General features: G+C 44.2%; 1 protein-coding gene across 4 annotated transcripts in view; it reads right to left on the bottom strand.

The window, feature by feature from the left end:
* The window catches only part of LOC118382407 (MOB kinase activator 3B), a 73147-nt gene extending 48970 nt beyond the window's left edge, over positions 1 to 24177 (bottom strand). For 3 of the 4 annotated variants that reach the window (XR_008061574.1, XR_008061578.1, XM_052458660.1), the window contains exon 1: positions 23341 to 24177. The gene's annotated coding sequence lies outside the window, so the exon portion shown is untranslated. The remainder of the gene's footprint in view (positions 1 to 23340) is intronic. The other variant, XR_008061575.1, reaches the window with a different exon arrangement.
* Between the last annotated feature and the right edge of the window lie 651 nt (positions 24178 to 24828).

The following is a 24828-nucleotide window of genomic DNA, read 5'->3' as shown; positions in this document are numbered from 1 at the left end:
CTGTGTGGTCTACTGTCTGTGTGGTCTACTGTCTGTGTGGTCTACTGTCTGTGTGGTCTACTGTCTGTGTGGTCTACTGTCCTGTCTGTGTGGTCTACTGTCCTGTCTGTGTGGTCTACTGTCCTGTCTGTGTATCGGTCTGGGGCCTGATTTCCATAACGATGTGGTAAGACACCAAGCTGGTAGGTAAGACGGCATTCCAACCAGTTTACAATCTAGTGATAGTTATCTGCTTTCAATTACATAATTGACTATGAAGGCCCATTATTTAGAGCCTCTATGAAGGGCCTCTAATGCTCCTCCAGGTGTCAGTGGCCTCTTCAGTCTTTACGGAGATCCTGGAGTAATATTTACTCAGAGCTCGCTCTGAGTATAAAATGGCACCTTATTACAACTTTAGACTAGGGCCCATAGGATATAACAAGTTATAACAACAGTCAGGACAGACAGAGGTTAACCTCCTCTCCTCTCAGCTTTGTTCTCAAGGCCAGCAGAGCAGAGGGCCTCACCATCTCCTAGCGGACTAGAGGGCCTCACCATCTCCTAGCTGAGTAGAGGGCCTCACCAGCCCGAGCAGAGTAGAGGGCCTCACCATCTCCTAGCTGAGTAGAGGGCCTCACCATCTCCTAGCTGGCCGGTTCCCCTCTTCTGCCTGGCCGGTTCCCCTCTTTCCACTGGGATTCTCTGCCTCTAACCCTGTTACGGGGCTGAGTCACTGGCTTGCTGGGGCTCTCTCGTGCCGTCCCTGGGGGGCGTCACCTGGGTGGGTTGATTCACTGTTGTGGTCGGCCTGTCTGGGTTGCCCCCCTGGGTTGTACCGTGGCGGAGATCTTTGTGGGCTATACTCGGCCTTGTCTCAGGATGGTGAGTTGGTGGTTGAAGATACCCCTCTAGTGGTGTGGGGGCTGTGCTTTGGCAAAGTGGGTGGGGTTATATCCTTCCTGTTTGGCCCTGTCCGGGGTGTCCTCGGATGGGGCCACAGTGTCTCCTGACCCCTCCTGTCTCAGCCTCCAGTATTTATGCTGCAGTAGTTTATGTGTCGGGGGCTAGGGTCAGTTTGTTATATCTGGAGTACTTCTCCTGTCCTATTCGGTGTCCTGTGTGAATCTAAGTGTGCGTTCTCTAATTCTCTCCTTCTCTCTTTCTTTCTCTCTCTCGGAGGACCTGAGCCCTAGGACCATGCCCCAGGACTACCTGACATGATGACTCCTTGCTGTCCCCAGTCCACCTGGCCATGCTGCTGCTCCAGTTTCAACTGGCCTGGGCCCTAGGACCATGTCCCAGGACTACCTGACATGAGGACTCCTTGCTGTCCCCAGTCCACCTGGCCATGCTCCTGCTCCAGTTTCAACTGTTCTGCCTTACTATTATTCAACCATGCTGGGTCATTTATGAACATTTGAACATCTTGGCCACGTTCTGTTATAATCTCCACGGGGGCACAGCCAAAGAGGACTGGCCACCCCACATATGCTCTCTCTAATTCTCTCTTTCTTTCTCTCTCTCTCGGAGGACCTGAGCCCTAGGACAGTGCCCCAGGACTACCTGACATGATGGCTCCTTGCTGTCCCCATTCCACCTGACTGCTGCTGCTCCAGTTTCAACTGTTCTGCCTTATTATTATTCGACCATGCTGGTCATTTATGAACATTTGAACATCTTGGTCATGTTCTGTTATAATCTCTACCCGGCACAGCCAGAAGAGGACTGGCCACCCCACATAGCCCGGTTCCTCTCTAGGTTTCTTCCTAGGTTTTGGCCTTTCTAGGAGTTTTTCCTAGCCACCGTGCTTTTACACCTGCATTGTTTGCTGTTTGGGGTTTTAGGCTGGGTTTCTGTACAGCACTTTGAGATATCAGCTGATGTACGAAGGGCTATATAAATAAATTTGATTTGATTTGATTTAGAGGGCCTCACCAACTCCTAGCTGAGTAGAGGGCCTCACCAGCTCCTAGCAGAGTAGAGGGTCTCACCAGCTCCTAGCTGAGTAGAGGGTCTCACCAGCTCCTAGCTGAGTAGAGGGCCTCACCATCTCCTAGCTGAGTAGAGGGCCTCACCATCTCCTAGCTGAGTAGAGGGCCTCACCATCTCCTAGCTGAGTAGAGGGCCTCACCATCTCCTAGCTGAGTAGAGGGCCTCACCATCTCCTAGCTGAGTAGAGGGCCTCACCATCTCCTAGCTGAGTAGAGGGCCTCACCATCTCCTAGCTGAGTAGAGGGCCTCACCATCTCCTAGCTGAGTAGAGGGCCTCACCATCTCCTAGCTGAGTAGAGGGCCTCACCAACTCCTAGCTGAGTAGAGGGCCTCACCAACTCCTAGCTGAGTAGAGGGCCTCACCAACTCCTAGCTGAGTAGAGGGCCTCACCAACTCCTAGCTGAGTAGAGGGCCTCACTTTAACTCCCAGCTGAGTAGAGGGCCTCACCAACTCCTAGCTGAGTAGAGGGCCTCACCAACTCCTAGCTGAGTCTGTAGGGCCTCACCATCTCCTAGCTGAGTAGAGGGCCTCACCATCTCCTAGCTGAGTAGAGGGCCTCACCAACTCCTAGCTGAGTAGAGGGCCTCACCAACTCCTAGCTGAGTAGAGGGCCTCACCAACTCCTAGCTGAGTAGAGGGCCTCACCAACTCCTAGCTGAGTAGAGGGCCTCACCAACTCCTAGCTGAGTAGAGGGCCTCACCAGCTCCTAGCAGAGTAGAGGGTCTCACCAGCTCCTAGCTGAGTCGAGGGCCTCACCAGTTCCTAGCTGAGTAAGAGGGCCTCACCAGCGCCTAGCTGAGTAAGAGGGCCTCACCAGCGCCTAGCTGAGTAAGAGGGCCTCACCAGCTCCTAGCTGAGTAAGAGGGCCTCAACATGATTTCCAGCATAACAGCATAATTTACATGTATGCAGTCAACATTTTAAGGTAATGATGGGGCGGCAGGGTAGCCTAGTGGTTAGAGTGTGTGACTAGTAACCGGAAGGTTGCGGAAGGTTCAAACCCCCGAGCTGACAAGGTCCAAATCTGTCGTTCTGCCCCTGTTCCTAGGCCGTTCATTGAAAATAAGAATTTGTTCTTAACTGACTTGCCTGGTTAAATAAAGGTTAAATAAAGGTAAAATAAAAATCATGATGTATTCAACAATACAACATCACCATTTCTATACATAGCAAGGCTCAGATGTCAGGACCTGCATGGTTCTGGTTCTGGTACCGGTTCCGGTCAACAGATTCATAGATTGTAAACAAAAACACTTGCTGTTTGTCATAGACCAGGGATGGACAACTTTGATGTGGGGGACCACAAATGCAAACACATGTCCCGTGTAATTCTACACGTTTGGAGGCAAATGTTTACAGTTTTTTTAATATGATAACTGATGACCAATGGTCAAGTTTAGATAGCTGGCTGCTAGACTAATTGACCAATCTAAAACAATGTTGCTGACATGAGATAATTGAGTGTCTGCTGAAAATGTCACATTTTGTATTCTATTACTCTAACTGTCAACAGGAAGTTGAGACCCTGACTAAGTTTAGAAAAATCAATAAAATATACAGTATTTAAAAAAAAAAAATTGGTCCTGAGGGCCTAAACCAGTTGCCCATCCCTGTCATAGACGGACAAGATTAACATGAGATGAAAGGCAAGTCTCGGTCACGACTTCCGCCAAGGTTGGTCCCTCTGGTCGGGTGGCGTTCGGCGGTCGACGTCACCGGCTTTCTAGTCGCTACCGATCCATGTTTCATTTTCGTTTGGTGTTGTCTTCATTATTCACACCTGATTTCTATTACATTTATTATGTTCCTTATTTAACCCTCTGGCTTCCCTCTCTGTACTGTGCGTTATTGTTTGTCATGTGGCTTCGTGTTCTTGTGTTTTTGATTTTTTTTTTGTAGTTTTCCGTGTTGGAACATTATTCTTCATTTTTGAGTAAATTGTCGGACTATCCTCATATCCGTGTCCTGCGCCTGTCTCTACCTTTCTCCATTCACCAACACCCTCACAGTCTCCAAGGAGTTCAGGAAGCCAAGCTAGAGCTCTGAGACATTCACAGATGGGGGGAACTGGGAGGGGGGGACGTTTTGACCAAAAGAGACTTGAAGAAAACATGCAGATCTTCCTCTAACACTAAACATAGAAATATGTATTTTTAAAGTTTTAAAAGAAGGTGAAATCTTATAGTTAGTCCTTTTAGAATTGGATTAAAATATATTTAGAAAGCATATCAGTCCTTTCAAGCCTTCTTCAAACAGTTTTGTTGAACAGGAAATACATCACATCAATATTTGTACTGTGTACTGGAGCTAGTCTCCTTAAAAGTGACTACACAATGTATAACCATTTTTACCAGAAAGGTGGGATTTTAACCTTTCTTTGAGTAAGCAGCATTACTAGTTATTGTTTATGGACCTCTCATAATAAATAATTACTTTTGGGATTACTAAGATTCAATGTTCTATTACATGTAGTTACATTTAACTGGTTATTAGTTACATTACATTTTTCTATTACATGCCGGGGCGGCAGGGTAGCCTAGTGGTCAGAGTGTTGGACTAGTAACCGGAAGGTTGCAAGTTCAAACCCCCGAGCTGACAAGGTACAAATCTGTCATTCTGCCCCTGAACAGGCTGCCCCTGCCCCTAGGCCGTCATTGAAAATAAGAATTTGTTCTTAACTGACTTGCATGGTTAAATAAATAAAAAAACATTTAACTGGTTAACAGTTACTTAGATTACATTTCTATTACATTTAGTTACATTTAACTGAAGACCAATTGTTTCCACTTTTACATTACGCCATAATAATGTAAAGTGAGGTCATTCACATTCTCATGAGTACTCTGAGTACTGACAGATCAATAACTTATTGTTCTCATGAGTACTCTGAGTACTGACAGATCAATAACTTCTTGTTCTCATGATTACTATGAGTACTGACAGATAGAGAGCTTCTTGTTCTCATGAGTACTATGAGTACTGAAAGATCAATAACTTATTGTTCTCATGAGTACTATGAGTACTGACAGATAGAGAGCTTCTTGTTCTCATGAGTACTATGAGTTCTTCGCTAATCTTTCTAAGAGGAAATAAACATTTCTTTTTATACATCAAAGCCAGATCTGAAGATAACGTCACCATTGTAATGGAAAACCCTTCCTCCTTCACCTTTCACCAGTAACTGAGCAACTTGAAGGGCAACATTTCAGAAGCACCGTCATGGCTTTGGAAATGTGGATGAATGACCTCATCACCTGTCCAGCCAGAAGCTGATAGATTCACTTTAAAGACAGACAGACAGACAGACAGACAGACAGACAGACAGACAGACAGACAGACAGACGTTTCTCTGTTAGTGTAGTGCGTAGGCCGTCTGATCATTACAGATGTAACCTTGGTTACCATAACACACCAATAAAAAGAACAATGTGCCTTCCCAAGGTAACTCTCGGTCAAGCCTAACATTCAAGATTGTTCAATCATTCTGATTGATTATTTGGCTAATCAATGCTACTGATCGTGATCAATGACGACACGTGATGGAACTGTCGCAGACAGTAAACGTGGCTCACACACACACACACACACACACACACACACACACACACACACACACACACACACACACACACACACACACACACACACACACACACACACACACACACACACACACACACACACACACACACACTCCCAAGGTGCAGCTAAGAAGACAGAATAATGTGTGCTGAACTGGAGAAGGAAACTGATGATGGCAGAGAAGCACTTTCTGTGGAGCCAGAATCTGTTCAATCATTAATGACCATGGTAGAGATGCTGTTGTGGGTTTATGACCGTGGTAGAGATGCTGTTGTGGGTTTATGACCACGGTAGAGATGCTGTTGTGGGTTTATGACCATGGTAGAGATGCTGTTGTGGGTTTATGACCATGGTAGAGCTGCTGTTGTGGGTTTATGACCATGGTAGAGATGCTGTTGTGGGTTTATGACCACGGTAGAGATGCTGTTGTGGGTTTATGACCATTGTAGAGATGCTGTTGTGGGTTTATGACCATGGTAGAGATGCTGTTGTGGGTTTATGACCGTGGTAGAGATGCTGTTGTGGGTTTATGACCGTGGTAGAGATGCTGTTGTGGGTTTATGACCATGGTAGAGATGCTGTTGTGGGTTTATGACCACGGTAGAGATGCTGTTGTGGGTTTATGACCACGGTAGAGATGCTGTTGTGGGTTTATGACCACGGTAGAGATGCTGTTGTGGGTTTATGACCATGGTAGAGATGCTGTTGTGGGTTTATGACCATGGTAGAGATGCTGTTGTGGGTTTATGACCACGGTAGAGATGCTGTTGTGGGTTTATGACCATGGTAGAGATGCTGTTGTGGGTTTATGACCATGGTAGAGATGCTGTTGTGGGTTTATGACCATGGTAGAGATGCTGTTGTGGGTTTATGACCATGGTAGAGATGCTGTTGTGGGTTTATGACCATGGTAGAGATGCTGTTGTGGGTTTATGACCGTGGTAGAGATGCTGTTGTGGGTTTATGACCATGGTAGAGATGCTGTTGTGGGTTTACGACCATGGTAGAGATGCTGTTGTGGGTTTATGACCATGGTAGAGATGCTGTTGTGGGTTTATGACCACGGTAGAGATGCTGTTATGGGTTTATGACCATGGTAGAGATGCTGTTGTGGGTTTATGACCGTGGTAGAGATGCTGTTGTGGGTTTATGACCATGGTAGAGATGCTGTTGTGGGTTTATGACCATGGTAGAGATGCTGTTGTGGGTTTATGACCATGGTAGAGATGCTGTTGTGGGTTTATGACCACGGTAGAGATGCTGTTGTGGGTTTATGACCATGGTAGAGATGCTGTTGTGGGTTTATGACCACGGTAGAGATGCTGTTGTGGGTTTATGACCACGGTAGAGATGCTGTTGTGGGTTTATGACCACGGTAGAGATGCTGTTGTGGGTTTATGACCATGGTAGAGATGCTGTTGTGGGTTTATGACCGTGGTAGAGATGCTGTTGTGGGTTTATGACCGTGGTAGAGATGCTGTTGTGGGTTTATGACCATGGTAGAGATGCTGTTGTGGGTTTATGACCATGGTAGAGATGCTGTTGTGGGTTTATGACCATGGTAGAGATGCTGTTGTGGGTTTATGACCGTGGTAGAGATGCTGTTGTGGGTTTATGACCATGGTAGAGATGCTGTTGTGGGTTTATGACCACGGTAGAGATGCTGTTATGGGTTTATGACCATGGTAGAGATGCTGTTGTGGGTTTATGACCGTGGTAGAGATGCTGTTGTGGGTTTATGACCGTGGTAGAGATGCTGTTGTGGGTTTATGACCACGGTAGAGATGCTGTTGTGGGTTTATGACCGTGGTAGAGATGCTGTTGTGGGTTTATGACCACGGTAGAGATGCTGTAGTGGGTTTATGACCACGGTAGAGATGCTGTTGTGGGTTTATGACCATGGTAGAGATGCTGTTGTGGGTTTATGACCATGGTAGAGATGCTGTTGTGGGTTTATGACCATGGTAGAGATGCTGTTGTGGGTTTATGACCATGGTAGAGATGCTGTTGTGGGTTTATGACCATGGTAGAGATGCTGTTGTGGGTTTATGACCATGGTAGAGATGCTGTTGTGGGTTTATGACCACGGTAGAGATGCTGTAATGGTTTTATGACCAAGGTAGAGATGCTGTTGTGGGTTTATGACCACGGTAGAGATGCTGTTGTGGGTTTATGACCATGGTAGAGATGCTGTTGTGGGTTTATGACCATGGTAGAGATGCTGTTGTGGGTTTATGACCACGGTAGAGATGCTGTAATGGTTTTATGACCAAGGTAGAGATGCTGTTGTGGGTTTATGACCACGGTAGAGATGCTGTTGTGGGTTTATGACCATGGTAGAGATGCTGTTGTGGGTTTATGACCATGGTAGAGATGCTGTTGAGGGTTTATGACCACGGTAGAGATGCTGTAATGGGTTTATGACCACGGTAGAGATGCTGTAATGGGTTTATGACCACGGTAGAGATGCTGTAGTGGGTTTATGACCACGGTAGAGATGCTGTTGTGGGTTTATGACCACGGTAGAGATGCTGTTGTGGGTTTATGACCATGGTAGAGATGCTGTTGTGGGTTTATGACCATGGTAGAGATGCTGTTGTGGGTTTAAAGCGGCTTTCTGATATTCCAACATAGTGTTTCCCCTGTACAGTTCAGCATTAACAGTCTGGAAATAGTGTGTTTAGCTAACTGTGTGTTTGAGCTAACTGTGTGTTTGAGCTAACTGTGTGTTTGAGCTAACTGTGCGTTTGAGCTAACTGTGCGTTTAGCTAATTGTGCGTTTAGCTAACTGTGTGTTTGAGCTAACTGTGCGTTTGAGCTAACTGTGCGTTTGAGCTACTGTGTGTTTGAGCTACTGTGTGTTTAGCTAACTGTGTGTTTAGCTAACTGTGCGTTTGAGCTAACTGTGCGTTTGAGCTAACTGTGCGTTTGAGCTACTGTGTGTTTAGCTAACTGTGCGTTTGAGCTACTGTGTGTTTAGCTAACTGTGTGTTTGGCTAACTGTGCGTTTGAGCTAACTGTGCGTTTGAGCTAACTGTGCGTTTGAGCTAACTGTGCGGTTGAGCTAACTGTGCGTTTGAGCTACTGTGTGTTTAGCGAGAGAGAGAGAGAGAGAGAGAGAGAGAGAGAGAGAGAGAGAGAGAGAGAGAGAGATGCCTGAGGCCAAACCACACGACCAACAACATTGGACACTTTATGGAACACAAAGCCTTCACTATCTCATCCTGGAATATCTGAGGTCTGAGGTCATCCATCTGATGTCCAGTGATATTATGGTAGGAATCCAGTGATATTATGGTAGGAATCCAGTGATTTATGGTAGGAATCCAGTGATATTATGGTAGGAATCCAGTGATATTATGGTAGGAATCCAGTGATATTATGGTAGGAATCCAGTGATATTATGGTAGGAATCCAGTGATATTATGGTAGGAATCCAGTGATATTATGGTAGGAATCCAGTGATATTATGGTAGGAATCCAGTGATATTATGGTAGGAATCCAGTGATATTATGGTAGGAATCCAGTGATATTATGGTAGGAATCCAGTGATATTATGGTAGGAATCCAGTGATATTATGGTAGGAATCCAGTGATATTATGGTAGGAATCCAGTGATATTATGGTAGGAATCCAGTGATATTATGGTAGGAATCCAGTGATATTATGGTAGGAATCCAGTGATATTATGGTAGGAATCCAGTGATATTATGGTAGGAATCCAGTGATATTATGGTAGGAATCCAGTGATATTATGGTAGGAATCCAGTGATATTATGGTAGGAATCCAGGTTATATTCACACATTATCTGCTTTTCTCACAGATTGCAACAACACTAATACATTTCTGTTTGTTTTTGTAGATGGAGCAAGATTACATCTGACAATGCAAACTGTGTTTAGATGGCATGGCATATACAGCCAGACAGAAAGACATGCAAACCAAAGAACACAGTTTGTGAACCAAGGCCATCATTTCATGGATCATGATCTGATGACGAGGGCAAAGTCCAATCACTCAATACCTCGACCTAATCCTATGTGTTTTTTAAAATATTTTTCAATGGCCACCAACTCACTGGTATTTCAGAGCTGTAAAGGAGAAACCAAAGAGGCTTCGGAAGATTTTAACCTTTATTGCCGCTATTTAACTAGGCAAAGTCAGTTAATAAGAACAAATTCTGAAGATAAAGCTATAAACATTCCAGAACCATCAACAGTAAATGGTGTGGAAGTCTAGACCTATCTTGGTATGACTGATGTTGAAATGCCGACCTTTCTACCCCTTGAGAAGAGTTTTCATCTGTTATCGTGACTGTTGTAAACATTCTATCTCAGGTCAACAAAAACAACAAGCAGACAATTAACAAACTGGGCTATAAACAAGCAGGAAACTCCACGGATCATGGAGTCTGCTGTTCTTGTTGCCGGGGATTTTAATTCCACGTCACTAAGACACGTGATGCCAACAACATTGTAGTTACTCCACAATACGAACCTAAACGACAGAGTGAAAAGAAGGAAGCCTGTACAGAATGCAAAAAATATTCCAAAACATGCATCCTTCGTCTTTTCAGTTTTCTGCCGCTTAGTGACTGGGTCGTGCTGCAACAAACACTCAAGCTGAACAGTTTAATCTTTAATCTCTTCATTCAAAGACTCAGTTGTGGCTGCTTTGCGTGATGTATTGTTGTCTCTACCTTATTTCCCTTTGTGCTGTTGTCTGTGCCCAATAATGTTTGTACCATGTTTTGTTCTGCTACCATGTTGTGATGCTACCATGTTGTTGTCATGTTGTGTTGCTGCCATGCTGTGTTGGAATGTGTTGCTGCCTTGCTATGTTGCTGTCTTAGGTCTCTTTTTATGTAGTGTTGTCTCTCTTGTCGTGATGTGTGTTTTGTCCAATATATATATTTTATAAAAACAATTATTTTTCATTCCAGCTCCTGTCGCTGCAGGAGGCCTTTTGCATTTTGGTAGGCTGTCATTGAAAATAAGAATTTGTTCTTAACTGACTTGCCTCGTTAAATAAAGGTTTAATGAAAAGAATACTATTCACAGGAGAGCCATTTGAATATAAACTTTAAAAAACATCTAAATGTGCTCACAGGGCTATCGCAGCCAATCCCGAGGCTTCAGCTGAGGACACGAACGCGTACGAGAAGTCCTGCTTTAACCTCCTCAGAGCCATCAAACAGCCAAAATGACAATATCGGAGCAAGGTGGAATCCCAATTTAACACGTCTCCGACCCTCAACGGATGTGGCAGGGGCTACAGTGCATTACGGACAACAAAAGGAAGCCCTAGCCATGATCTGCCCAACGATGCCTCTCTACCAGCACGACTAAAAGCCCTTTATGCACGCTTTCACAAAAACAACAGAGAGCCCTGCAGGCACCCCACTGATCATGAAGATTGAGTGATCCCTCTTTCTCCGAGGCTAACGTGAGTAAGGTTATTAAAACAGGTCAACACTCGTAAAGACCGCTTGGCCAGACGGTTTTCCAGGGCGTGTCATCAGGGCATGTGCAGACCAGCTAGCAGGCATCTTCACTGTAGCATCTGGAAGCCACCATTACGGTGAAATAAAAGTGCTGAAGAGAGCAGTCTTTCAAAAAAGCCTGAGTCAAAACTCATGAAGCCATGTGTGTGTGTGCTTCCTCAAAACAACAGCCGTGTCAAACTCTGCCTTGGTCCCAGTGGATGACTGCTTGTCGTTTGAGTAGGGGAATACAATGTGTAAAGCAAATTTACTACTGTCCCGCTTCCTTCCCATGAATGACTTATAGCGACGCTATAGCAACCCTTATGACTATCTAGGATTATATATTGAACATTGTTTTACTTGCTCTTAAACACGAGTAAAAACTAAATGCATTCTCTTCAACCGATCGCTGCCTGCACCTGCCCGCCCGCCTAGCATCACTACTCTGGACGGTTCTGACTTCTGAATATGTGGACAACTACATATACCTAGGTGTCTGGTTAAGACCGTAAACTCTCCTTCCAGACTCATATTAAACATCTCCAATCAGGCCTCCCGGGTGGCGCAGTGGTTAAGGGCGCTGTACTGCAGCGCCAGCTGTGCCACCAGAGACTCTGGGTTTGCGCCCAGGCTCTGTCGCTTCCTATTTCGCAACAAAGCGCCGCCAAACATACCCTCGTAAAACTGACTATAATACTGATCCTTGACTTCGGCGACGTTATTTGCAAAATAGCCTCCAACACTCTACTCAGCAAACTGGATGTAGTCTATCACAGTGCCATCCGTTTTGTCACCAAAGCCCCATACACTACCCACCACTGCGACCCGTACGCTCTCGTTGGCTGGCCCCCGCTTCTTATTCATCGCCAAACCCACTGGCTCCAGGTCATCTATAAGTCTTTGCTAGGTAAAGCCCCACCTTATCTCAGCTCACTGGTCACCATAGCAGGCCCCGCCCCCAATAGCACGCTCTCCAACAGGTATATCTCACTGGTCATCCCCAAAGCCAACTCCTCATTTGGCCGCCTTTCCTTCCAGTTATCTGCTGCCAATGATTGGAACGAATTGCAAAAAAATCACTGAAGCTGGAGACTCATATCTCCCTCACTAACTTTAAGCATCAGCTGCCAGAGCAGCTTACCGATCACTGCACCTATACACAGCCCATCTGTAAACAGCCCACCCAACTACCTCATCCCCATATTGTTATTTATCTTTTGCTGCTTTGCACCCCAGTATCTCTACTTACACATTCATCTTCTGCACATCTGTCACTCCAGTGTTTAATTGATATATTGTCATTTCTTCACCACTACAGCCTATTTATTGCCTTACCTCCCTAATCTTCTACATTTGCACACACTGAATATAGATTTTTTTCGATTGTGTTATTGACTGTATGTTTGTTTATTCCATGTGTAACTCTGTGTTGTTGTTTTTGTCACACTGCTTTGCTTTATCATGGCCATGGCGTAGTTGTAAATGAGAACTTGTTCTCAACTGGCCTACCTGGTTAAATAAAGTTTTTTTTCATCTATTAAAAAGACGTTTGAAGCCCTCATATACAGTATCACACAGAGTCCATTTTCAGTTCAGTCAATGTTTAACCAGGTTACTCTGTGCTTGGCAAACACTTCTGTAACCAAACCGCACTCACACATTCCTTTCCTCTGAGACCTTGCACACACAACCTACTCAAACAAATCACCTCTGGTGGGAATGGGATGAAAGGTAGTTTACTCAGTGACCAAGTTGACACACCTTACAACTACCAGTGCACTATGGTCACCCTTTAAACACCTGAAAACTACCAGTATATTATGGTCACCCTTTAAACTACCAGTATATTATGGTAACCCTTTAAACACCTTAAAACTACCAGTATATTATGGTCACCCTTTAAACACCTTAAAACTACCAGTATACTATGGTCACCCTTTAAACTACCAGTATATTATGGTCACCCTTTAAACTACCAGTATATTATGGTCACCCTTTAAACACCTTAAAACTACCAGTATATTATGGTCACCCTTTAAACACCGTAAAACTACCAGTATACTATGGTCACCCTTTAAACTACCAGTATATTATGGTCACCCTTTAAACTACCAGTATATTATGATCACCCTTTAAACTACCAGTATATTATGGTCACCCTTTAAACTACCAGTATGGTATGGTCACCCTTTAAACTACCAGTATATTATGGTCACCCTTTAAACTACCAGTATATTATGATCACCCTTTAAACTACCAGTATATTATGGTCACCCTTTAAACTACCAGTATATTATGGTCACCCTTTAAACTACCAGTATATTATGGTCACCCTTTAAACTACCAGTATACTATGGTCACCCTTTAAACTACCAGTATACTATGGTCACCCTTTAAACTACCAGTATACTATGGTCACCCTTTAAACTACCAGTATATTATGGTCACCCTTTAAACTACCAGTATACTATGGTCACCATTTAAACTACCAGTATACTATGGTCACCCTTTCAACACCTTAAAACTACCAGTATATTATGGTCACCCTTTAAACACATTAAAACAACCAGTATACTATGGTCACCCTTTAAACTACCAGTATATTATGGTCACCCTTTAAACTACCAGTATATTATGGTCACCCTTTAAACTACCAGTATATTATGGTCACCCTTTAAACTACCAGTATACTATGGTCACCCTTTAAACACCTTAAAACTACCAGTATATTATGGTCACCCTTTAAACTACCAGTATATTATGGTCACCCTTTAAACACCTTAAAACTACCAGTATACTATGGTCACCCTTTAAACACCTTAAAACTACCAGTATATTATGGTCACCCTTTAAACTACCAGTACATTATGGTCACCCTTTAAACTACCAGTATATTATGGTCACCCTGTAAACACCTTAAAACTACCAGTATACTATGGTCACCCTTTAAACACCTTAAAACTACCAGTATACTATGGTCACCCTTTAAACACCGTAAAACTACCAGTATACTATGGTCACCCTTTAAACTACCCGTATATTATGGTCACCCTTTAAACTACCAGTATATTATGGTCACCCTTTAAACACCTTAAAACTACCAGTATATTATGGTCACCCTTTAAACACCGTAAAACTACCAGTATACTATGGTCACCCTTTAAACTACCAGTATATTATGGTCACCCTTTAAACTACCAGTATATTATGGTCACCCTTTAAACTACCAGTATACTATGGTCACCCTTTAAACAACCAGTATAATATGGTCATCCTTTAAACTACCAGTACATTATGGTCACCCTTTAAACTACCAGTATACTATGGTCATCCTTTAAACTACCAGTACATTATGGTCACCCTTTAAACTACCAGTATACTATGGTCATCCTTTAAACTACCAGTACATTATGGTCACCCTTTAAACTACCAGTATACTATGGTCATCCTTTAAACTACCAGTACATTATGGTCACCCTTTAAACTACCAGTATACTATGGTCACCCTTTAAACTACCAGTATATTATGGTCACCCTTTAAACTACCAGTATACTATGGTCATCCTTTAAACTACCAGTACATTATGGTCACCCTTTAAACTACCAGTATACTATGGTCATCCTTAAAACTACCAGTACATTATGGTCACCCTTTAAACTACCAGTATACTATGGTCATCCTTTAAACTACCAGTACATTATGGTCACCCTTTAAACTACCAGTATATTATGGTCACCCTTTAAACTACCAGTACACTATGGTCACCCTTTAAACTACCAGTATATTATGCTCATCCTTTAAACTACCAGTACATTATGGTCACCTTTTAAACTACCAGTATACTATGGTCATCCTTTAAACTACCAGTACATTATGGTCACCCTTTAAACTACCAGTATATTATGGTCATCCTTTAAACTACCAGTATACTATGGTCATCCTTTAAACTACCAGTACATTATGGTCACCCTTTAAACTACCAGTATACCATGGTCATCCTTTAAACTACCAGTACATTATGGTCACCCTTTAAACACCAGGTTCTTTCAGATGCTAGTATTTTGGGAAGTATTATCAATTTTCCCAAAATACTTCTTACTATAGTTATCCAGTGTAGCAATACAAGACCCAAGGGCGCGAAAAGACCGACAAAGAGAGGATAGCCTACGGACGTGAGTGAACGACAGTCCCTGACGATGTACCTTCCTGTCCTCTAGAGGATCAGTCCCTGACGATGTACCTTCCTGTCCTCTAGAGGATCAGTCCCTGACGATGTGCCTTCCTGTCCTCTAGGGGATCAGTCCCTGACGATGTGCCTTCCTGTCCTCTAGGGGATCAGTCCCTGACGATGTACCTTCCTGTCCTCTAGGGGATCAGTCCCTGACGATGTACCTTCCTGTCCTCTAGAGGATCAGTCCCTGACGATGTGCCTTCCTGTCCTCTAGAGGATCAGTCCCTGACGATGTACCTTCCTGTCCTCTAGAGGATCAGTCCCTGACGATGTGCCTTCCTGTCCTCTAGGGGATCAGTCCCTGACGATGTACCTTCCTGTCCTCTAGGGGATCAGTCCCTGACGATGTAACTTCCTGTCCTCTAGGGGATCAGTCACTGATGATGTAACTTCCTGTCCTCTAGGGAATCTGTTATGGAGGAGAATGACGTGTCATTCACTCGTGTCGCATGAAGCCACCAGAAACGTATGTTAGGAGCATGTTAGCCTCAGCCGGAACCCCAACAACCAGATGTTGTGGTTTTCAAGGCAAATGGAAAGCGAGGCTGTGACGCCGCTTTTGCAGGTTAACAAAGGGACACTCCGACAGTTTTCTTGTCAAGACCAGTATGTAGGGGATCTAGTTTCAGACCAGTATGTAGGGGATCTAGTTTCAGACCAGTATGTAGGGGATCTAGTTTCAGACCAGTATGTAGGGGATCTAGTTTCAGACCAGTATGTAGGGGATCTAGTTTCAGACCAGTATGTAGGGGATCTAGTTTCAGACCAGTATGTAGGGGATCTAGTTTCAGACCAGTATGTAGGGGATCTAGTTTCAGACCAGTATGTAGGGGATCTGGTTTCAGACCAGTATGTAGGGGATCTAGTTTCAGACCAGTATGTAGGGGATCTAGTTTCAGACCAGTATGTAGGGGATCTAGTTTCAGACCAGTATGTAGGGGATCTAGTTTCAGACCAGTATGTAGGGGATCTAGTGTCAGACCAGTATGTAGGGGATCTAGTTTCAGACCAGTATGTAGGGGATCTAGTGTCAGACCAGTATGTAGGGGATCTAGTTTCAGACCAGTATGTAGGGGATCTAGTTTCAGACCAGTATGTAGGGGATCTAGTTTCAGACCAGTATGTAGGGGATCTAGTTTCAGACCAGCATGTAGGGGATCTAGTTTCAGACCAGTATGTAGGGGATCTAGTTTCAGACCAGTATGTAGGGGATCTAGTTTCAGACCAGTATGTAGGGGATCTAGTTTCAGACCAGTATGTAGGGGATCTAGTTCCAGACCAGTATGTAGGGGATCTAGTTTCAGAACAGTATGTAGGGGATCTAGTTTCAGACCAGTATGTAGGGGATCTAGTTTCAGACCAGTATGTAGGGGATCTAGTTTCAGACCAGTATGTAGGGGATCTGGTTTCAGACCAGTATGTAGGGGATCTAGTTTCAGACCAGTATGTAGGGGGATCTAGTGTCAGACCAGTATGTAGGGGATCTAGTTTCAGACCAGTATGTAGAGGATCTAGTTTCAGACCAGTATGTAGGGGATCTAGTTTCAGACCAGTATGTAGGGGATGTAGTTTCAGACCAGTATGTAGGGGATCTAGTTTCAGACCAGTATGTAGGGGATCTAGTTTCAGACCAGCATGTAGGGGATCTAGTTTCAGACCAGTATGTAGGGGATCTAGTTTCAGACCAGTATGTAGGGGATCTACTTTCAGACCAGTATGTAGGGGATCTAGTTTCAGACCAGTATGTAGGGGATCTAGTTCCAGACCAGTATGTAGGGGATCTAGTTTCAGACCAGTATGTAGGGGATCTAGTTTCAGACCAGTATGTAGGGGATCTAGTTTCAGACCAGTATGTAGGGGATCTAGTTTCAGACCAGTATGTAGGGGATCTTGTTTCAGACCAGTATGTAGGGGATCTAGTTTCAGACCAGTATGTAGGGGGATCTAGTGTCAGACCAGTATGTAGGGGATCTAGTTTCAGACCAGTATGTAGAGGATCTAGTTTCAGACCAGTATGTAGGGGATCTAGTTTCAGACCAGTATGTAAGGGATCTAGTTTCAGACCAGTATGTAAGGGATCTAGTTTCAGACCAGTATGTAGGGGATCTAGTTTCAGACCAGTATGTAGGGGATCTAGTTTCAGACCAGTATGTAGGGGATCTAGTTTCATACCAGTATGTAGGGGATCTAGTTTCAGACCAGTATGTAGGGGGATCTAGTTTCAGATCAGTATGTAGGGGGATCTAGTTTCAGACCAGTATGTAGGGGATCTAGTTCCAGACCAGTATGTAGGGGGATCTAGTGTCAGACCAGTATCAGACCAGTATGTAGAGGATCTAGTTTCAGACCAGTATGTAGGCGATCTAGTTTCAGACCAGTATGTAAGGGATCTAGTGTCATACCAGTATGTAGGGGATCTAGTTTCATACCAGTATGTAGGGGATCTAGTTTCATACCAGTATGTAGGGGATCTAGTTTCAGACCAGTATGTAGGGGGATCTAGTTTCAGACCAGTATGTAGGGGGATCTAGTGTCAGACGAGTATGTAGGGGGATCTAGTGTCAGACGAGTATGTAGGGGGGATCTAGTGTCAGACCAGTATGTAGGGGGATCTAGTGTCAGACGAGTATGTAGGGGGATCTAGTGTCTGACCAGTATGTAGGGGGATCTAGTGTCAGACCAGTATGTAGGGGATCTAGTTTCAGACCAGTATGTAGAGGATCTAGTTTCAGACCAGTATGTAGAGGATCTAGTTTCAGATGAGTATGTAGGGGGATCTAGTGTCAGACGAGTATGTAGGGGGATCTAGTGTCAGACGAGTATGTAGAGGGGATCTAGTGTCAGACGAGTATGTAGGGGGATCTAGTGTCAGACGAGTATGTAGGGGGATCTAGTGTCAGACGAGTATGTAGGGGGATCTAGTGTCAGACGAGTATGTAGGGGGATCTAGTGTCAGACGAGTATGTAGGGGGATCTAGTGTCAGACGAGTATGTAGGGGGGATCTAGTGTCAGACCAGTATGTAGGGGGATCTAGTGTCAGACGAGTATGTAGGGGGGGATCTAGTGTCAGACGAGTATGTAGGGGGATCTAGTGTCAGACGAGTATGTAGGGGGATCTAGTGTCAGACCAGTATGTAGGGGGATCTAGTGTCAGACCAGTATGTAAGGGATCAGGGCCTCCCGGATGGCACAGTGGTTAAGGGCCACCAGAGACTCTGAGTTTGCGCCCAGGCTCTGTTGTAACTGGCCGCGACCGGGAGGTCCGTGGGGCGACGCACAATAGGCCTAGCGTCGTCCGAGTTAGGGAGGACAAGAAATAATGGGGATCCACAATAAACCCCAGGAAGAGTAGCTGCTACCTTGGCAGGAACTAATGGGGATCCACAATAAACCCCAGGAAGAGTAGCTGCTGCCTTGGCAGGAACTAATGGGGATCCATAATAAACCCCAGGAAGAGTAGTTGCTGCCTTGGCAGGAACTAATGGGGATCCATAATAAACCCCAGGAAGAGGAGCTGCTGCTTTGTCAGGAACTAATGAGGATCCATAATAAACCCCAGGAAGAGTAACTGCTGCCTTGAGAGGAACTAATGGGGATCCATAATAAACCCCAGGAAGAGTAACTGCTTCCTTGAGAGGAACTAATGGGGATCCATAATAAACCCCAGGAAGAGTAGCTGCTGCCTTGGCAGGAACTAATGGGGATCCATAATAAACCCCAGGAAGAGTAGCTGCTGCCTTGGCAGGAAGTAATGGGGATCCATAATAAACCCCAGGAAGAGTAGCTGCTGCCTTGGCAGGAACTAATGGGGATCCATAATAAACCCCAGAAAGAGGAGCTGCTGCCTTGGCAGGAACTAATGGGGATCCATAATAAACCCCAGGAGGAGTAGCTGCTGCCTTGGCAGGAACTAATGGGGATCCATAATAAACCCCAGGAAGAGTAGCTGCTGCCTTGGCAGGAACTAATGGGGATCCATAATAAACCCCAGGAAGAGTAGCTGCTGCCTTGGCAGGAACTAATGGGGATCCATAATAAACCCCAGGAAGAGTAGCTGCTGCCTTGGCAGGAACTAATAGGGATCCATAATAAACCCCAGGAAGAGTAGCTGCTGCATTGGCAGGAACTAATGGGGGTCCATAATAAACCCCAGGAAGAGTAGCTGCTGCCTTGGCAGGAACTAATGGGGATCCCTAATAAATCTCTCCTTGTCCCAGTCTGTAATCCCAACATGTTCCCAAGAGCTCCAAGATGACCTGGCTAAATGACTATTACCCTGTAGCACTCACATGTATAATTATTATAATTGTACAAGTGCTTTGAGAAGATGGTCATGACACACATCAACACCATCATCCCAGACACCCTGGACCCATTCCAATTCACATATCCTGCCCCAAGAAATCCACAGATGACGCAATATCAATTGCACTTCACACTGCCCTCTCCCATCCCATACTGAAGGTACTGTATAGGCCTAGATATTAATGGCCCTCTCCCATCTGGACAAGAAGGTGAAAAACTATGTGAGAATGCTGTACGTGGACTATAGCTCAGTGTTCAATACCATAGTCCTCTCCGAGCTCATCACCAAGCTAGGGACCCAGGGATTGAACCCCTCCCTCTGAAACTGGATCCTGGACTTCTTGACGGGCCAGCCACAGGTGCTGAGGGTAGGCAACAACAGGGGACCCCTCAGGGGGGGGCGTGCTTAGTCTTCTCTTGTACTGCCTGTTCACCCACGACTGTGTGGCCAAGCACGACTTCAACACTATCATCAAGATTTGGCATAGTCCCTTGGATCCTCATAAAGTTTTACAGCTGCACCATCAAGAGCTATTAGACTGGCTGCATCACTGAGAGCAAATTCACCGCCCTTGAACACAAAGCGCTACAGAGGTTATTGCAGACAGTCCAGTACATCACTGGGGCCGAGCTTCCTGCCACCCAGGACCTTTATATCAGGCCTGAAAAATTGCCACAGACTCCAGCCACCCAAGTCATAGACTGTTCGCTCTGCTACTGTCTGGCAAACGGTACTGGAGCATCGACTCTCAGACAGGCACAGAGACAGCTTCTACCCCCCCATTAAATAGCCCCCCCCCCCCTCACCAATCTACATACAATACCCCATAATGACAAAACAAAAACACTTATTAATACTTATTAACTAAAGACATTTTTTAGCTTTTAATGTTTTATAATTTTTTAAATTACACTTTGACATGATGGGATACTCTGACATAAAACCTTAATGACCACACCAAAATGTAGAAGAAGTCAAAGGGGGTGTGAATATATTACTGAAGGTACTGTAGGTACTGAAGGTACTGTGTAGGTCTAGATATAGTAGGTCTATAGGTGGGTGTAAACCACTTCCCTAGCCGGCCGTTCTGCGCACACTAAAAATCTCAACATTTCCAATTCGTGCTACAAAGAGTGTTTTAATAATTGGAAAGACCGTAGTGTTTTAATTAGTGAAGGTGATACTCGTGACGGGCGACTTGCAGGCGCTTAGTGATGACTCAATCACCATTTACGACATTGTTTGGGTGGCTGACCGTCTGTGGACTACCACGAGGTTCAAACACACCTCATCTCTCGAGGAAGAGACGTCCCTACGGACGTCACTGACGCCAGGAGAGGTGTGAAGACTAAGGAAATGTCATGTGTGCATTTCCATTGGGATTTCACTTTAAAACTATTTAAGAGATTCAATTAAATTGTTTTTTTTTTTTTTTTATTTATTTTTTTTAGCTTTATTTAACCAGGTAGGCCAGTTGAGAACAAGTTCTCATTTACAACTGCGACCTGGCCAAGATAAAGCAAAGCAGTGTCGAAAAAACAACAAAGTCCTGTGTCAACAAAGCCCTAACCCACAAGTCCTGTGTCAACAAAGCCCTAACGCACAAGTCCTGTGTCAACAAAGCCCTAACGCACAAGTCCTGTGTCAACAAAGCCCTAACCCATAAGTCCTGTGTCAACAAAGCCCTAACTCATAAGTCCTGTGTCAACAAAGCCCTAACTCATAAATCCTGTGTCAACAAAGTACTGTACTGCACTGTACTGCACTGTAATCTACTGTACTGTACTGCACTGCAATGTACTCTACTGTACTCTACTGTACTGTACTGCACTGTAATCTACTGTACTGTACTGCACTGTAATCTACTGTACTGTACTGTACTACACTGTAATCTACTGTACTCTACTGTAGTCTACTGTGCTGTACTCTACTGTACTCTACTGTACTGTACTGTACTGCACTGTAATCTACTGTACTCTACTGTACTCTACTGTACTGTACTCTACTGTACTGTACTGTACTCTACTGTAATCTACTGTACTCTACTGTAGTCTACTGTGCTGTACTCTACTGTGCTGTACTCTACTGTACTGTACTGTACTGTACTCTACTGTAATCTACTGTACTCTACTGTACTCTACTGTGCTGTACTGCACTGTAATCTACTGTACTCTACTGTACTCTACTGTACTACACTGTACTCTACTGTACTCTACTGTACTGCACTGTAATCTACTCTACTCTACTGTACTGCACTGTAATCTACTCTACTCTACTGTACTGCACTGTAATCTACTCTACTCTACTGTACTGCACTGTAATCTACTCTACTCTACTGTACTGTACTGTAATCTACTGTACTCTACTGTAGTCTACTGTACTGCACTGTGATGTCCAAACATGTGCCCAATGACATTCATATCCATAATTATGCATTTCTGTGTAGAACAGATCAGGGACCCATTATTTAAATCCAATACCGGAATTCCATTAATGGGTGTAAATTCACTTCACCGTACTTCAATAACCGAAAGAGATGTTCTCTATATGGTGAACAGTAGTCTAGAGTAGACACTAGTCTCTATATGGTGAACAGTAGTCTGTCTACCTGTAATAATGGACCGTAAAATTGCTCTCTCAGGCCGGGCTTTACCAGAACTCACGCCCCGAAGCTATGCAAGTTGCAAAGGTGTCTATCACAGGCGCCCGAGAGCAACCAATGAGCCTGACCGGGACGTGCAATCATTCTCGACGCAAGACAATAAACCTACGAGGCTACTTCATTTGGACGTGTACATAAAACAACATACCATTACGAACAGATTAGTACATGACTAGCTGTTAAGACTGTCTATGCAAGGTGTTGGTATACGCAGGGGATTGAGGATAACATTGTAGCCTGTAGGGTCTGATGCACGCAACTCCCATGTTTCTAGTAGTCTGTGTCATTACCAAGAGGTAACTTCAGTCGGAGTCCTGACAACGCACCACGGCCGTTATAATGGTAGCCTATCGCATTGCCTTGGGGAGCGCTAGTGTGTGTGTGTGTGTGTGTGTGTGTGTGTGTGTGTGTGTGTGTGTGTGTGTGTGTGTGTGTGTGTGTGTGTGTGTGTGTGTGTGTGTGTGTGTGTGTGTGTGTGTGTGTGTGAGAGACTTCGCCTCCAAACATTAAAATGTCCCGCTTTATTGTATAGTGTAGACAAGGCTATTCTACCCCGAACTGAAGTGGTAACGTCCACTTCAACCACATATTTAGAAATTACCCCGTTTCCCCCAGCCACATCAATATCTTACCCCCCTCCTCCTCATCCAAAATAAAGATCAATTGCAAAATCGGAAAAACGATTTCAAAATCTACCATTTACAGTGTAGAAAATTTGTAAAATGTAAAACAGCTTTCTATTCAATTTAAACGAGTGGATCAGAATGAAAAACTTGAGAAATTGAAACTAATATCATGTTATTCAATTTGAACAAGCGTATTAGATCATTAGACTGATCAGTGTGAACACGGACACCTACTGAAAGGCCAAAATGACCGAAAAGAAAACGAGCAAACAGTTACGAAAGTTGAAACACTGTCAGCCTTTACATCAAAGGTCAAACTTTCGATGTAAGCAAAATAACTTTATGCGTTAGAGATGACCAGAGTATAAACACGTACACATAAGACCCTTTAAAGTGCCATTTAAAACCATTTATCATGAAATTCTAAACACGTAACATGCCTATTTGTTAGTGCGTATCGTTCTTACCTGAACATCAGTCATCTGTTTCCAACCGTTGCGCTCTCCTGCCGTGGTTCGACTAGAATGAACACATTCCTCTGTCCCGCTACGGCTGTTCCACAGGGACAGGAAAGAGACAATAGAAACGCCTTGGGCACATATAGGGATGAGCGGGGATGTTCTCTCGATAAATGCCAAGCATTCAAAATGTAACGAATACTTTTGGGTGTCAGATAAAATGTATGCAGTAAAAAGTACATTACTGTCTATAGTGAAGCAAAAGTAGTCAAAAATGTAGATAAAGTACAGATACCCCCGAAAAAACGACTTAAAAGTATTTTTTACTTTAAGTAGTTTACACCTCTGGTGTCAGTCCCATTGATGATATTAAACGATGTTGGTGTTTCAAAACGAGAGTAGCCCAAAGGCTGGCAGATGGGGATATTGAGTCGTTTCCATTTTACCGTCCAAACACATTGTATGCAGCCTGCAATATTCTCATATCCTCCCGTGGACCGGCTTTACCTGAAACATTCTCCATCTTCAGGCTGCAAAGGCGTTGATTTCCTCCTTAACTAGATGTATTGTCGAGAAGGAGAGGGGGGGGTATCTGTACTTTCTTTATGAAACACCATTTTTCACCACCATGCTAGAGTGGCTAATGCCTCGGAATGCAAGTCCCAGATGTGGCATATTGTGGTTTCAGTCAATCAGATTGCAGCAGTAACATCAGGAAGTAGCATTAGCCATTAGCATGGTGGTGTAAAATGGCGTCTCATAAACAAAGTAAGCATATTTTCAGAAGAAATCCCCTCTTCGCCAATACATCTAGTTAAGTAGCAGATCGATACCTTTGCAGCCTGAATGGAGAATGTTTTAGGTACGAATAGGTCCATGGGGATACGAATGCAGTGTCAGCTGCGTACAATGCATTTTGATGGTAAGATGAAACCATCGATATCGCCACCTGCCGGTCTTTGGGCTAAAGGGAGAAAGGACGACAACTTTCTCTTTCAATTTGCAATATGGGCTGTTGGAAATAAAGTGAGGGCATATATTTATTACAGCCTAATCCTGGGATCAAATCTCTCAGAAGGGTCTTGTTACAAAGTAGCCTACATACACTGTAGTGGTTCCCAAACCGTAGAGCCGGCAGGGGGGACCTGCAGAACTCAGTCCTCCTTTAAACTTACACTTGAACATTGTAATTGTAGAATGCACAAGGTGCAATTTCTATATCGGGTAGTGAATCATCAGTTCCTCTTGTCCTGTCAGTCATTTCAGACCGCGGAGAGACATTTATAACTTGTCAGAAATGTCCAGATCAACTAGCCCACGTCAGCTGACATGTTTTTAGCCCATAGATATTGTTGTACCTTTTTTTTTCTGTCACTCAAATATCACATGAATACACATTAGACATGGCAAAACGTATAGAATTACAAGGAAAGTAGCTTTAAAACGGAACATTTTTTTTTATATATATATGCACCTCATGATAACGTACTAGATAGA

This window comes from Oncorhynchus keta, chromosome 12, assembly GCF_023373465.1.
Source record: "Oncorhynchus keta strain PuntledgeMale-10-30-2019 chromosome 12, Oket_V2, whole genome shotgun sequence".
Lineage (NCBI taxonomy): Eukaryota > Metazoa > Chordata > Actinopteri > Salmoniformes > Salmonidae > Oncorhynchus > Oncorhynchus keta.
Note: the sequence above shows the minus strand (reverse complement) of the source record. Positions and strands in the feature narration are given on the sequence as shown.